This window comes from Macrobrachium nipponense, chromosome 1 (assembly GCF_015104395.2).
Source record: "Macrobrachium nipponense isolate FS-2020 chromosome 1, ASM1510439v2, whole genome shotgun sequence".
Taxonomy (NCBI): Eukaryota; Metazoa; Arthropoda; class Malacostraca; order Decapoda; family Palaemonidae; genus Macrobrachium; species Macrobrachium nipponense.
Genome location: NC_087200.1, coordinates 37,569,077 through 37,581,302, shown reverse-complemented (window position 1 = coordinate 37,581,302; position 12,226 = coordinate 37,569,077).

Genomic DNA, 12,226 nt, shown 5'->3' with positions numbered 1-12,226 from the left:
GAAGAGGACTTGCCACAAGGGATTATGCAATCTGACTAGAATTTCTGGGTTGGTAGAACATAGAAGAAAAGAAAATGAGCTGAAGGTTTTACTAGAAAGGGGAATTATAGATAAACTCTTTGGATAACTAAAATCACCTATATTTACAATAACAAAAATCAGAAGATGGGAATAGTTAGGACAGGGAAATGGGATCCTGTCGGAGCTCTAAATTAAGCTGAACAGATCATAATTGGATGCCAGGGATTTCACTTCGAGGGCAACGTGAATCAAATTGCAGTAGGCTTACCAAGGCAATGAAAACAGTCAAAGCGGAAGGATTGACATCGAGGAAACTCCATTTTGTGTCAGAGAGATGGGTCCTCGTAGATGCGCTGATGATGGGGTGGGGTGGGTATTAAAGGAATTGGAACTGGAAATATACTGGACTGGAAGTCAGCCACATGATTTGGGAAATGGCTCTTAGGAAGCAGAGCTCAAAGGGTAGTAGGTGTTAGGACTGTGTCAGTTGTGTCTGACGAGAGGCGTCGTGTGTTGGTCCTCTTTACCCTTCACATGGATTGATTTCCCATTCCTGCAGGAGTCATCTGTTTTCTATCATGCTTCCTTGACCTCAGTGTTCCGCTTTGTTGACCACATGTTAAAGTGTTGGGCCCGCGTGGGTGATCTCGTGTTATGAGGTCGTCCAAATTTCTCTTTTGGTGCCTCCTGTGGAGCTGACTCAGGAACTCGCTTAAGTAGTGCCTGGGGCAATCATATGATCGTGGCTTGTCTCCAAGGGCGACAAAGTAACCTGAAAAGGAGTGCTCATGCACTCACATGGTCTAGGAAGGAAAATGAAAAGACTGCTAAAGGAAAGAATAACAAGAGTTTGTAGGAGAAGCAAATGTTGATGTCGACAGTGATGTGAAATGATTTTACTTCAACATCTTATGAAAATGATGTTCTTAAAAGGAATGTGGGCATGAAAGGAAGTGCCTCTCATTGATATATATATATATATATATATATATATATATATATATATATATATATATATATATATGTATATATATATGTATGTATGTATGTATGTATGTATGTATAACTGAATCACGAAAGTTAGGAACGTGATAAATCCATAAATAAAGATATATGCCACGAAGGAAAAAATAAACGAAGGAGTATCTGCGAGACCTTTCGACGTTAAACATCCTTAACTAAGCAGAAAACTGCTTAGTAAAGGACGTTTAACGTCGAAAGGTCTCGCAGATACTCCTTCGTTTATATTTTCCTTCGTGGCATATATATATATATATATATATATATATATATATATATATATATTATATATATATAATTCTTCTTCTTTTCTGTCTATCCATCTATCCATATATATATTATATATTATAATATATATATAGATATTTTTATATTATATATATATATATAATTCTTTTTTTTTATATCCTATATATATATATATATAGTATCTATATATATATATATAGATATATATATATATATATGAGGATAGAGGATGAGATAGAGAGAGAGGAGAGAGAGAGAGAGAGAGAAGAGAGAGAGAGAGAGAACATCAGTTAAATGGTGCGTTGGGTGACAGATGCTGACTGCGACAGAACGAAGAACTTGAGAAACGGGAAGAGAGAAGACATATTCATTAAGTGGCAAATAAAACAAGTGACAGATAAAGAAACAGAAAGGAGGGATGATAATAAAGAAACCAGCCAAAGGACGTTCAGGTCGAAATCTTGACTTTGACCCCAAATTCCAACTGAGGACCTGAATGACAACCTGTGTGTATGTATATATATATATATATATATATATATATATATATATATATATATATAAGAAAGAGAGAGAGAGAGACGAGAGAGAGAGAGAGAGAGAGAGAGAGTGAGTAGAGTTTTGTGGTATGAGATGATCTGAGAAGGATGATGGAGAGGCCAAAGCTGTCGAGATGGAAATAGCTGGAATCCTTCACGCTTGTTGGGGGATTGTTGGAGATAGTCAATCTGATCGATGGTCGATCACGAGAGAATGAAGGAAGAAAACAAATGGCCGAGACAGAGAGAGAGAGAGAGATCGTCGGTGGGAAAGTTCATGGTGAAGGAGACGTGGTTTTGGGGGTACAGGAAAGTGGACTCGTCCTGTTTTTTTCTTTTTTGTTAAATTCCAGGTTTTTAAATATCTCTTTAAAAAGTTCGTCTTTATGTGATCGGTCCTATGCTTTGTACAGAATGTATTCTAGTTTTAAGAGGTGATTTGGGCGATCTCATTCCGAATATGACATTTATTTTTTTTAAGCAAGACAGAATAAAGTGCATACGCCTAGAGTATAGAAACTGCGTCTGTATGGAACTGTCAGTTCTGATATAATGGAGATAGGATATATTGCTTCAACTGTGCTCTTCTTATTAGGTATAATTTTAGAATTTAAATGTCCCATTTGACGATTGAAAATGCAGTGTTACGGTAAATTAATTAGCTTGGAAACTGTTATGGCAACTCAAAAACACAAATGATCTCGTAATACCTTTAGGCGGCCTCTTCCCACGTTTCATTTGTGGAAGTCGTTAATCCTCTTTGGATTGCATGGTCCAGCGTCTGTTTCTGTCCATCGGCTGCTAAGCTTTAGAATTTTCTTCTTGATTTTATTTTCCCGGTTCTTACTACTTTTCTGTCTTCGTCAGTAAACAAGCTGTTCTGCTGTTACTTCCTGGGCCAGGAGGGGCATTAGGTTGCTAGGTTCATTGGCCTCTGTGCGTAAATGTGTGTATACAGACATACATACCCACAAATATACATCATAGGGAAGAAATGGTATACTGTTGTAGATCCCTGTGGTGTGTGACATATGCATACTTACACACGTGCTCACACATTATTTACTTACATGTGCACACACACACACACACACACACACACACACACACATATATATATATATATATATATATATATATATATATATATATATATATATATATATTTCATACACGAGTATAAGCATACGCACATGAGAAATGTCAAATCCAGTGCGAAGGAAAGAAAACTATATATTTCACATTTTCATTTCGTTTCTGGGAAACTGTCATTGTACAATGTATGAGCACTGAATAAATGCTCCACAAAGGTATATAAACCAACTCATACAGATCACACGCATCTAATTAGAAGTAAATCATTTGAAAGAGAATGTCAACAGGAGCCGGGTGGAACAAGATTCTTATTGGATTTTGCCGTCACGGGAGATCTAAAAGGGAGAGTCCTGTGACGTGTGTACAACGTTTTTCCGCTTCGTTTTTGTAAGATACTTTATCGACAGTGATTAATTGAGGAAAGAAATTCGGGTAATGGAATCAGAAAGCGTTTCATGTTCAATCGTAATTAAAAGATAAGGGTACCCCACACCTACCCACTCTCTCTCTCTCTCTCTCTCTCTCTCTCTCTCTCTCACACATGCACACATAGGTTAGAGGTAGAATACTACCGTTACATTCCTGGCACCGGCTAATATTGTAATAAGTGGAGTTTTAAAATGTTAATGTAGAGATTGTCAGCATTTTCCCTCTTAATGCGTTGAGAGATTATTTTTACAAAGTGAACTAGATTGTTAAAGGCTTGTCAATTTTGTACTTTACCTAAGAATAATTCTCTTAAATATTCAGGCAGTGTACTCCTTGAAGTGTTAACGAAGGTCATAATAGATAAAGGGAATAAATGAATAGATGCAGAGCTGGGTTCTAAATTCTTGGTCGGCAGGTACAGGAGAGAGAGAGAGAGAGAGAGAGAGAGAGAGAGAGAGAGAGAGAGAGAGAGAGGTGGGGGTGGGGGTGGGGGATTGGCTGGATGTGAAAACCCGTGTTAAACAAGTGAAAAAGAGCGAAAAAAATGAGAGAAATATGAGACTGGAACTTACGGTTCGAGTTAAATGAAGAGGAAATTTTTGGAACAAATAACGCCAGAGAGAGAGAGAGGAGAGAGAGAGAGAGAGAGAAGAGAGAGAGAGAGAGAGAGAGAGAGAGAAATGAACTTTGGGTGAGAATATACTGTAAGACTGAGAAATGTGGAAGTCTTTCTTTTGGATACGAGTTATGAGACCGAAACAGCAAAGGCCCAAAATGAAAGTCGAAAAAGTAAAAATATTTTAGTCCTTTACGTTTTCTTGTCAGTACAGTCGATTTTGATGTGTTAAATATCCAATATTTCTGTTAATAATGAAAAGTGTAATCGCAGTTCACATCAATGGGATTGTTTATTAATTTACATTTTCTCTGTCTTTAAATGGGTGTTTAGTAATTGTTCTACCACACAAGCTCTTAAGTAATAAGAGAGTATATTAACCTTCTGTCGTTTTCATACTATCAATAATTATGCGTTTGGAATTGAATTTCAGATATCCTTGCCAAAAAAATTGTCTCGGTTTGAAGGTTTCCTGCAATATTTCTGTCACTTGCTTTTTTTTTTATCTTCTGTCTAGAACCTTCTTTAACTATAGGAGAGGAATTTCAAAGTAACTGCATCATGTAAAGATTGGGACATGACTGAATTTTTACCATCTCTATAAAAGTGATTCAAATATGAAAGCTTGTGATCAGTACCTGTCAAGTGAAACATATTACGTAAACTATTAATCTCTTCACTATTAATTCATTAGTTTGTAGGGTCCCACGTGGAACCCACACACCTTCATCGCACTCGCCAGCTAATCACCTCGCAACAACTCAGCACACCAACCCGTGAACGCAAGAAACACGCCAGCATAGGGTCTCCACGCATCTTTTGTACATAGTCTATTTTCTGTTTTTTTTTATTGTCATGTTAAATGTATCGACATCGTCATACGCATCACATTGTCTGCATTTCAGCCATATGTACCTTAACTTCAGTCATGTCTTGTGTATCATTCAATATATATATATATATATATATATATATATATATATTATATTATAGATATATATTATATATATATATTAAATATTTTTATTAAAACCAGTGCTTGCATAAAGAGCATCTTTATTTGCGACTAGTTTCGGAGATTTACTTTCCTCCGTCATCGGGTAATCTATAATGGAATATTAGTTACTACACTTAAAATCCATTAAGAAAAATAAGTTACATTAAAACAAACCAATTACTATAACTTACATTAAAATTAAGAAAGCAATATAAAATAATATAAAATGACACAATTACAAGACATAATAACCTATATCTTGTAATTGTATCATTTTATATTCTATTTTTGCTTTGTTAATTTTAATGTAACTTATAGTAATAGTGTAATTTTATTTTATTTTGGGTTGTTTTAATGTAACTTATCTTACTTCATGGATTTTAAGTGTAGTAACTAATATTCCATTATAATTGCCCGATGACGGAGGAGAGTAAATCTCCGAAAATAGTCGCAAAATAAAGATGCTCTTTATTCAAGCCCTGGTTTTAATATTTGTTATTCGTCTCCGATTTTCACGGTTCCCTTCTATTGCTATATATATACGTGTATGTATATATATATATATATATATATATATATATATATATATATATATATATATATATATAAAATGTCCATCTGTCAACAAACAGACATGCATGCGTGTGACCTGTTTTCATTCGCCTGGTGTCAGGCGCTACATTTTTGGTCGTTGTTTGACCAAATCAGTAAGTTTGTAGATGCTGCCTCTTACTCAAGCCTTCGCTGCAAGTTAATTAAATCAATTTAAGTAAACTATTAATATCTTCAGTATAAATAAACCTTTAGTCTTAACTTGTTTCTACATTGCCAGTATTGAATATCGCTTTGCTCTTACAAGAACTGAATGCTTAGGCCATCTCCTTTTCAAACACTACTGTCTCAGTTGCAAAGACAATTACGTTAGGGTGGAGAAGCTCATTGCTTACGTGCGTTGCTTTGCTCAGATGTAGGTCAGATAAAGGTTTCCAGAATAAACCAAATTAATTTACATAAGATGAACTGCACATTGAAAAATATAATATTTTGTATTTTCTTGTTAGGAGTTGTTATTTTAGTATTGAATATTATAGGGTTTTCATATATGTTGCCATGTCTAAGTGTAGACGGTCTAAGTAAAATAGACCATTTTTGAGGCCTTCATGTGGTACCGACTTCTGCCATGACCCAGTGACCAGACTATATGATAATGTTTTCTCTATTAATTCACGCTCAAACTCTGATCATATGATGAAAAAACTAATCTCATTAGGATTCAGTAAAGGAAATTAATTTGCATCTCATAATTTTGAATGTTACGTACTGTCTGTTGAATTGTGCTGCCTACTCTAGGTCGAGGAGATAAAGCAATCCTAATTTCTCATTATTAATTTGTGCAGAAATCTCAAGTTAGAGCCAGTTTTGAGAAATGAACTTCTACGGCAAATTTTTTTCTCTCTCTCTCTCTCTCTCTCTCTCTCTCTCTCTCTCTCTCTCTCTCTCGTTTTAGATTTTTCTCATCCCTAAATTCTTGTTAAATAATAAGTAAATAAATAAAAAGGAAAATGAAACATAAAAGTATTGAACTACTGTGATACAAATGCATCATTCAAAAATGTGTTCGAATAATCCCTTCCATTTACGTGAGATATCCTGTTAAGAAAATAGGACTTGTTTTGTCCAGTAAAGAAGGTTCATTTGAAGTCTTTCCCTTCTTCCTCTTCGCTTTGATAGTTTTGGGTAGTATCTTTCCATCATTTCTCTATCCCTTCTTATTTCAAGTTTCTTCCTTCCTCATTTCTCCAGTTAACCTTTCCTGGCCCAACTTATCACACTCTGCGTTTCCCACGACAATCGTCTTCACTCCTCTCCCATCCCCGGTCCCACCAGGGTTCAACCCGCCCCCTCTTTCCCTGCCCATTACCCCCTCCTACCCTAGGGATGGAGTGGGTTGGGGAAGGGTCCCAGTAGAACAGAGATTGTGAATCACTGCTTTAAAATCGTTCCTTGGGTTCGAATGATTTTTCTCGGAGATTCAGCGCCGTTATCACCGAATTTGCGGAGGAGGTCTGCGTCTGGGAAGATGGGCGTCGGATAAATTCATTATATCAAGAGATAAAATCTCCGAGGCGACTTTCTCTCTGAGGGGATCTTGCAGTTGGGAGAGGACTAGCGTAGCTCTGCAAGCATTCTCTTTTCCTTTTTACTACGTTGGTGTCCCATTATGCTACAAATGTAGTTAATTTGACAGCTGTCATGAACGGAGACGAGTAAAAATGTATTTCAGAATCCCGTTTGCCCTTGAGTATTTGTTTGGTGGTGTTTTCATTGATCAGAGGACACTTAGTAGTAGCTAATGATTTAATTAACATAATTAGAGTGGTCTTGAAGGAAATAAGAATGGAAAGATAGGTCTGAATTAATTATGTCGTTGTGCTGATACGGGAGTGGTTTTTAATACACTGGAACACTTTGGAAAAAGGAGGCATTTCGATTGCTTGATATTCTGCAATGGGTCATTTCACATTTAAATGAGAATTAGATCAAGACGTTATTATTTTGAAGGGCTTGGACCATTTAATTAAACAGTTTACACCGCAGTGCGCCTCCCTACCTTATATGTATGGTTTAGTCAAGACACATAAAATCAATAACCCTATCAGACCAATCTTTAGTTCAGTGGGCTCAGTTACGTATAATTTATCTAAATGGCTTGTTAAAATTCTTACTCCTTTGGTAGGAAACATTTCTAACACGAATGTTAAAAGCAATGTTGATTTTATAAACATATTGAAAAGTTTAAATTTGAATTTTGATTTTAATATGGTTAGTTTTGATGTTGTCTCTTTATTTACAAAAGTGCCTGTAGATGACTTACTTGAATATTTGGAGGATGAATTAGAACGTCATGGCATTCCCTTAAGCGCAGCAAACCTCATTAGTCTCATGAGGTTATGTATCAGAGATAGTAAATTTTGTTTTAATGGGGAGTTTTTTGTACAAAAGTTTGGCATGGCTATGGGTAATCCCTTATCTCCTGTCCTTAGCAATATTTACATTGAATTTTTTGAGACAGAACTCTTACCAAGAATTTTGCCCCAAAAAGTTATATGGTTTAGGTATGTGGATGATATTTTCTGTATTTGGCCAGTTCATGAAAAACTCCAGGAATTCCTTAATAATCTCAATAATTTAGTCCCTTCTATAAAATTTACTGTGGAGGAAGAAAGAAATTGTAATTTGAATTTTCTTGATGTAAATGTCCATAGAAATGATAGAAATTTCACCTTTTCAGTCTTTCGAAAATCAACTAGCATTGCCTCTTTTGTTCATTACTACTCCAATCACCATCAAAATGTTAAATTCTCTGTTTTTTCTGGGATGTTTCTAAGGGCTTTACGTGTCTGTAGCCCGCAGTTTATTGACACTGAAATTAAAACTATTTATGATATTGCATTGAAACTTAAATACCCAAGGACTTTTGTAGATGTGGCACGGAAAAGAGCTAGAAAAATTTTTATTCAACTAATGGCAAACTTGAATTTAGTAAGCATAACATTCTAAAATGACCCTATGATGAAAGGTTTTTTGATACTCCTAGAATTTTAAAGCTTTTTAACATAAATGTTGTTTTCAGTAATATTAATGTCAAGAGTTTAGTAATAAAAAATTCTCCTAAAGATCTTCCAGGCTGCATATATGAAATTCCTTGCAAAAAGTGTGATAAAGTCTATTACGGACAGACCGTTAATCTCATTCACAACGTCTCAAACAGTATCAATATTCAGTGAGAACTGGGCAAATATCGAATGCATTATTCGTACATATGAGAGATTTAGAACATACTATTAACTGGAGTCAAGCAAGAGCCTTAATCCCATGTAATGACACAGTTAAAAGGAATATCATTGAATCTTGTTTCATCAAGTCAAATAATAGAAATGTTCTAAATTTAAGTCTTGGTTTATTTAAACTTGATGCTTTCATAATGAAAAAAGTTGTAGATAAATATAAGCAACAAAATAAATATATTCAGTTTCTACATGTTGGACTGTAAAGATACTTTGTAATTTCGGTTAGGGTCAAATCTGTTTAGGTTTGTGACCGTGTGATATCCGATAATCCTGGATTATCTCTCTTAATTTTTACCCTTTTGACAATTAACCATCTGGTATTCTTTATCTTGTTGTGTACCTGAGACCTTTCTCTCCATTTGTATTTCATTAGCTCCTTGACAAAGTCTTAGTAAAGACGAAAGCGCTTGGATTTCTGACTATCATTTTCCTGTGGTATTCGCTTATTTAATGAAGTCACGTGCATCTACTGTGATTCTTTAATGGCATAATATATATATATATATATATAGATATATATATATATATATCATATATATTGTAAATAAAGGAGGAAGTCACGAAGGAAAGTGAAACACAAATATTAAAAACAACAATAATCCTTTAAAATCTAAAAATGAATTTGCAGAGATGGATACGCAGAGCAGTAATATTTTTGTTTGGATATTTGCATAGTGTGGCTAAAATTGTCATTTTCTGTAAATGTTTTTACCTATTAAAAGAGTTCCTTAACGAAATAAGTTTTATTTAGTGTTGGTGACGTCATCGCATTGAAGCCCTTCATTCATCACCAGGGATGACTATGCCGTTATATTGAGAATACCTCTTAGAGAATGACTTATATTTTTAAAGACAGTCCTCTGAATCTTGGGTGCCAAGGGAGACTAACCTGAAAGGCAAGACCCATTGATTGTGCGTCTCACGTCGCGCGTATTTACGAGGGAAGAAATTCCGAAAATGGTGATGGGACATTGGCCCTGTGATGCTTGGCTGTCAGGGCTCGAATCTTTATATAGTGTATGTTTCTTTTTTCTATATGATGACCTTGTCGATTGATTTTCTGGGACGTTTGTATTTTTTTATAAGGATATTCGAAAGTTTTGAAAACTCGCGTGGTTGTCTTCACTTTATTTAAGGAGTGTAGTAGCAAAATGCTCTGTACAAAATTTGATTAAAGTGGAGAAGACAAAGATATAAGAGCAGAAAATAAGTGTTAAAGATGGCAAAGGGAGACGCTGAAACAACGAATAACCGTAACAGACAAACTAAAAACATAAGAGAAAGATGTTGCACCGTCGGGAGAAGAAAACATCCACATGAAAAATCGTGCTTGTGAAAAAGGAGTCGTAAATCATGAGAGAGAGAGAGAGAGAGAGAGAGAGAGAGAGAGAGAGAGAGAGATCCGAAAAAGCAAAAGAGAAAAGTGAGGAGAAAACGGAAACGATTGTGGAGGATATATCATAGCAAGCAAACACAAGGAAGCTCGGTCGGAATCTGACAGTGACACCTAATTCTATCTGAAGACCGGACTGAGATTTTGGGGGAAAGAATTTCTGCTGAGAGAGAGAGAGAGAGAGACGAGAGAGAGAGATTGAATTGATAGAAAGAGAGAGAAGAGAGAGGAGTAGGAGAGAGTTACAAGGGGTTACCAGGATTAGAAAGTCTCGAAGACTTATTAGTCCATCCAAGGGGACATCATGCGCTCACTTATCAATAGGAGCAGGTTTTACATTCCATTCACAGTGTTCTAATGACCTTGTCTAGCTTTCTTTTGAACTCTTCCACACTTCTGCTGAGAGAGAGAGAGAGAGAGAGAGAGAGAGAGAGACGGAACCAGAAATGACCAAGACGGAAAGTGATGCAGAAAGCAAGTGGCTGTTTATCATTGATTTTTCGGCGCCCAGAAAATGGAATTTCGCCATTGAAATAAAAATAAAAAAAAGAGAGAAAACTTGAGGAAAAAAGTAAAAAGAAACAGTCCACTTGGCGGTGAAGTATGTAGAACTAAGCCACGCTCTTAGCCATGGGTGTATAAAGTGTTAGCATTATTTTTTTCATGCAAGTGTCATGGCACACAAACCTCTTAGGCAAAGAAATTCTTTACAGGATAACATCGCTCTGGTTGAAGACGTTCATGAACAATGAACCAAAGTTCTTGGCGCAGGTGAGGTCATCGCACTCGTGGAAAGAAAATAATTTTTTGTCGATTTGACTCGTTTGCCTGAGATTGCCAAAGGCCCGTCGCGTTGGGTATAGCCCGTCACGGGAGATCTAAAGGGACTCCTGTAACCTGCAACAGCATTTTTTGAAGATAATTCATTTGGCAGTAATTAATTGACGAAAGAATTTCCGGTAATCGAATCGGAAAGCGTTTCATGTTCATTCGTAATTACAGGATAAGGGCTCTCTCTCTCTCTCTCTCTCTCTCTCTCTCTCTCTCTCTCTCTCTCTCTCTCTCTCTCTCTCGTTTTGACTCCGTAGTTCCGCCGTAGATGGAATATAGCGGAAAGTCTCCTGAATTTAATGGCGTATCTACGGTTCTAAATAAAATATTCATTGGAATAATAGTTTACTTGTCTTTATCTTTATTGCTTATTAAAGCATTAACAAAGACATCTTCGTTTGTAGTCAGTCCGGACCAGCTTCTTTGTATGTTTGATTCGTTAGTAATGAAGTTCATATTCTTTGCAGACTTGAATTTCAAATCAGTGGCCCCTGTAGGGTTGTTCCACAGGAATAGGGGCTTTATCTTCTGAATCATATAGTATATTAATGATAAATAATGAGCGGTAAGTCCGAAGTCTGTGTTGAGTAGCTGACAAGATCATTGCCAATAAATAGTGCTTTCTTGAAAAGAAAAACACCATTTTTTCAAAAGAAGTGACAGGATGAGATGGAAAAACCTGGGACTGGAACTCTGGGTTGGAGTTTAATGAAGTGGAAATTTTGGGAAGAAATAAGTCGGTGACGGACGAGAGTGCAGTGAGTGAAAAGGATCCAGGTACGAGGATAAAGTTGAGAGTGAACTGAGACTCAGATGAGGCATGAATGTGAGCGAGTATGAACTGAAGGAGTATGAACGCCGAGGGTGAACTGGGAGGGAAAGGTTCGGGATGAACTTAAGACTGGTTTTGACATAAGATTGAGTATAAACGTGACTGAGAATGATCTCAGGATTGAGTATGAGCATTGAGGATGAACGACGAGGGGAAGGTCGTGTATGAATTAAGGGTTGATTTTGACGCAAACCTTGAGTGAGTTTGAACTGAAGATTGAGTGCGTACATTGAGGATGAACTACTACGAGGACAAGCTTGAACTTGAGACTGATTATGACTTAAGTTTGAGTACATGTTAAATGAATGTGAACTCAAGTTTGAGTATGAAAATTAAGCTGAGGGTGAACTAAA